Source organism: Molothrus aeneus, chromosome 28, assembly GCF_037042795.1.
Source record: "Molothrus aeneus isolate 106 chromosome 28, BPBGC_Maene_1.0, whole genome shotgun sequence".
NCBI lineage: Eukaryota > Metazoa > Chordata > Aves > Passeriformes > Icteridae > Molothrus > Molothrus aeneus.
The window spans coordinates 1,668,059-1,673,032 of NC_089673.1; positions in this window are offsets into that span (position 1 = coordinate 1,668,059).

Consider the following 4,974-nt stretch of genomic DNA (forward strand, 5'->3'; position numbering starts at 1 on the left):
CAGGCTGGGCTTGGTCTGATTGTGCCCAGACATGGCAGTGCTGGGGGAGGCTCTGCTTTCCCAGTGCTTCCAATACACACTGCCAGGATTTCTCCCACTCTCAGCCCCAGTTCCCCCTGCCCTCAGCCCTGTGCCACTCCCAAGGACTCCCTGTCTCCCAGCTATCCCACTCCGGCCTGTGGCAGTGAATGGACCAGCCAGCCCAGGCTTATTTTTTTCCTTTCTCGCTCAATCTTGCAGAGTTTTCAGGGATTTCTTCAGCTGCTCATTCTCTGAGAGCTTTTTGGTGCTCCCTCTCCATTCCCCTGCTCTGTCTCTCTCTGAACTCTGCCCCAGTCCTGTCCCAAGTGTGTGCTGTGAAACCAGGGCTGATTTATGGGGATGAATGTCTGCTGGGGACATTCCTGCCCTCCCTGTCCCCTGGCTGCCCCCAGCCTGGGCTGGCCTGGCCAAGTTTGGCCCTGACAGCCCCGTTCATCCCAGCAACACCCCTGGGACCCTGTCCCAGAGCATCCCTGTGCTCAGAGGGGCTTGAGATGGCTCTGGGGCAGCAGAACAACCTGAGGACAACCTCCTCCCCCACTCCCAGAACCTGCCAGCTGCTGGTGGAAACTGGGAGGCACTGGGCTGACATAAGCACGGGATAGGAAACATCCATGGGACAGCACATCCAGCCATCCCAGCAGGTGCTGGCTCTCTGTGGAAACTGCATGTTGTGGGGGATAATTCAGGCCAGAGGAGCATCAAAAGCAGGGAGGGGAAGGATTTCCTGCCAGCCACATGGGCATCACCCCCCAGGCCGTGCTGCTGCCCCACCCCATGGCCAGCAGGAGGGCTCTGGCCTCATCAGCAGGCTCAGCCTTTCCAGGGATGCAATCCTGCTTCTCCAGCCCTGGCACCAGGCTCAGCCTTTCCAGGGATGCAATCCTGCTTCTCCAGCCCTGGCACCAGGCTCAGCCTTTCCAGGGATGCAATCCTGCTTCTCCAGCCCTGGCACCAGGCTCAGCCTTTCCTGCTGGCAGTGCCCCTCACCTCCCACGTCTGCCCTGGCACCGTGGCCTCACTGATGGCGTGTCCCCCCTCTGTCCTGGGGTAAAGTGAGGCTAAATTGTGGCTTGGTGCAAGCAGAATTCAACCCTGGCACCCCCAAGGCTGTGACAGTGTTCACAGGGGTCCGAGAATGAGGGAAGAGACGAGGATCTGACTCCATGTTTCAGAAGGCTTGATTTATTATTTTATGATATATATTATATTAAAACTATACTAAAAGAATAGAAAAAAGGATTTCATCAGAAGGCTGGCTAAGAATAGAAAAAGAAAGAATGAATAACAAAAGCTTGTGTCTGGGACAGAGAGTCTGAGCCAGCTGACTGTGATTGGCCATTAATTAGAAACAACCACATGAGACCAATCCCAGATGCACCTGTTGCATTCCACAGCAGCAGATAACCATTGGGTACATTTTGTTCCTGAGGCCTCTCAGCTTCTCAGGAGACAAAAATCCCAAGGAAAGGATTTTTCATAAAATGTGTCTGTGACACATGGCCACGCTGGGGGTGCTTGTCACCTCCCAGTACAGCCCAGCACCAAACTCGGCCCCCAGAGATCAGACCAGGCATCTCCTGGAGCAAACCCTGGGGTGCTGCAGCGGGATCAGCCTCCGGGGCTTGTGGTGCTGCCCTGCCTGTCCCGGGGCTCGGGGGTGGCTCTGCCTCTGGAGCTCTGGTCCTGGGGTGTCGGAGCATTGGGGGGTGGTAGGATGGTCGGGATGGACGGAGATGAGAGATCTCTGCAGCCAGGTCAGGAACTTGGGGTTTATTGCAAAGGGCCTGGGTGCAGGGCCCTGCTGGGAGCTGCCAGGCACAGCTCAGAGCAGGGCTGAGAGAAGAGAGGGGGAGAGAGGATGAGAGGGTGAGAGAGTAAAAGGGGTGAGTGGGGTTCCCGTTCCAATACAATAAATCTTCTGTGTTGAATAGTCTAATTCTCACTCACCAATCTAGTACAATACACAAATCCTATAGCATTACATACAGCCTATAAGAATCATTACATTACCATACTGGGTTACATTTTAAACCCTAAAAACTCCTCTTTGGGCCCCTTCTGCCAAGCTGGCAGGGTCTGCTCTGAGCCTTGGGCCTGTCTGCAAGCAGAGGGTGTTGTTCCATCAAAAGGGGATCACCTTCAGCTGGCCACACCATTGTTTTCCAATTGTTCAGTAACTGAGGGATCTCAAAGCTTGCTTTCATTTCCATCTCACTTATAGTTTCCATATTCTCAAAATCTTTTGCCAGACAATCATATTTATAAGGCTTTCCTGTTTCATCTTCTCCAACACCGGGGCTCGGGGCTGGCTCTGCCTCCGGAGCCGGCTGCTGCTCAGGGTGGGTTTATAGGAAGAACGCATCCATCATCCCAGCCTCGGGCTCTCCAGGGCTGGATAAGGGACGGGACCGAGCCCTGGAGCCACCCGTGGATGGGCATCGGTGCCATCGCGCCTGCGCTGGGAGAGCAGAGCCCCGAGGCTGCGGTGCCCGTGGGTCCCCGCGAGTGCGGGCATCGCTGGGGGCGGCGGGACGCGGCCGTGGGAAGGAGCCGGTTCTCATGAAAGGCTTTTCCCAGCAGCTGGAAAACGCTGACCCGCAGCGGGGCCGCCAGCCCGGCCCGGCCCTGCGCCGGGGAGCTGGGGATTTTCCGCGGAAAGTGCTCTGCCCTGACCCCAGCTCCTGCCGTGCGGCTGGAATTTCCCCACACAAAGGATCTGTGCGGGTGCAGGATGCCCCAGGGGATGTGCCTGGGATGTGCCCGCCCTGGCGTGGTGCAGGGAAACTGAGGCACGTGGAATCACTCCCTAGGAAACCGGGGGCTCCATCTATGGCACGAGTTGAGCTCAGCTTTGGGACGTGCCCCCACCCTTAGCAGGGTCATCAACAATGAGTGACCCTGTGCTGACCCCCTCAGTTGTTCCCGTTCGCCCCCATTCCCAGGGATTTGGGAGGTCCCCACAGGATCTGGCACCTTGAGCATCCTTGTGGGATGAGCCCCCACCCTGTGCCGTGTCCCTGTCTCCATCCTGCTCCTGGAAACCCTGGCTGCAGTCCTGCTTCTACTCTCCTCATGCCTGTCTTGTCCCCAGTGCCTCCACCCTGGTCCTGGTGTCCCTGTCCACAGCCCCATTCCCACTGTCCACTGCTCCCTGTGTCCTTGTCCTGCTCCTGATTCCCAACTCTGCTTTGGTGTCCCTGTCTCCATCCCAGCCCAGTCCCTGTTCTGCTTCTCAATGTCCCTGTCCCCACCCTGCTCCTGCTCTCTCCATTCCCATCTCGCTCCCATTGTCCCCACCACCCATTCTGCTCCCAGTGCCTCCATAATTTTCCTACTCCCCATGTCCCAGTGTCCTTGTCCCTTTCTTGATCCCATTGCCCCCATCCTGCCCCTGTTCATCCTGTTTACACTGTCCCCATCATTGTCCTGCTCCCTGTGTCCTTGACCTCATCCTCCTTGCAGTGCCTGTGTCCCTGTCCTGCTTCTGATTTCTCAATCCCACCCTCCTCCTGTCCCATTACTGCTCCCAATGTCCTTGGTTTCCTCCCTGCTCCTGATGTCCCCATCCTCATCCTGCTCTTGGTGTGCCTGTCCTGTTCCCATCCTGCTCCCAGTGTCCTGGTCCCTGTCCCAGACCTCCACCCTGCTCTTGGTGTCCCTTGTCCCCATCCTGTCCCTTTTCTGTGCTCCATGTCCCTGTCCCCACCCTGTTCCTGATGCCCCTATCCCCACACTTGTCCCAGTGTCCTCATCCTGCTCCTGCTGTCCCCGTCCCCAGCCCTGCTCCCACTGTCCCCATTCTCATCCTGCTCTCCATGTCCCTGTCCCAATCCTGCTTCCTGTGTTCCCCTTCTGCTCCTGATGCCCCAGTCCCTGTCCTCATCCTCATCCTGCTGCTCTCCCCATCCCCATCTTGCTCCCAGTGTCCCCATCACCCATTTTGCTGCCAGTGCCCCCATATTTGTCCCACTCTCTATGTCTCCATCCCCCTCCCAGCATCTTTGTCCCCTTCTTGCTTCCACTGCCTCCATCCTGCTCCTGTTCCCAACACTGTCCTGCTCCCTGTGTCCTTGTCCCTGTCCTGCTCCCAATGACCCCATCCCACCCTGTTTTGGTCTCCACATCCCCAGCCTGCCCCTGTCCCTGTCCAGCTCCCTGTGTCCCTGTCCTCATCCTATTCTTGCTTTCCCCATCCCCATCTTGCTCTCAGTGTCCCCATTCCACTCTGCTCCTGTCCCTATTCTGCTCCCAATGTCCCTGTCCCCACCTTGTTTATGGTGTCCTTGTCCACAGCCCTGATCCATCGTTCTCCCTATTCCTGTCCTGCTCCCCATGTTCTGTCCTGCTCTGTGTCTTTGTCCCTATCCCCCTGCTGTGTCCCCATCCTAACCCCACTCCGTGTCCTTGTCCCTATACCCCATCCTGACCCCAGTCCCATGTCATTGTCCCTGTTCCCTGCTGTGTCCCTGTCCCGTGTGTCTTGTCTGTTTTCTGCTGTGTCCCTGTCCCGTGCCCTTGTCCCTGACCCCGATCCTGACCCCAGTCCCGTGTCCCTGTCCCTTTTCCCCACTGTGTCCCATGTCCCTATCCCCTCTCCTGACCTCAGTCCCGTGTCCTTGTCCCTGAACCCTATCCTGGCCCCAGTGTCCTTGTCCCCAGTCCCCTGTCCCGTGTCCCTGTGCCTGGTCCCTGTCCCCCGTGGTTCCCAGTCCCGTGTCCCTGTCCCTATCCCTGTCCCTCTCCCTATCCCAGTCCCGTGTCCCTGTCCCTATCCCTGTCCCTGTGTCCCTGTCCCTGTGTCCCTCTCCCTGTCCCTGTGTCCCTATCCTTGTCCCTGTCCCCGTCCCTGTCCCGCTCCCCCCGTCCCCGCCCGCCCCGGCCCGCGCGCTCTGAGGGGGCTCCGCGCATGCGCCCCGCGCCCCCCGCCCG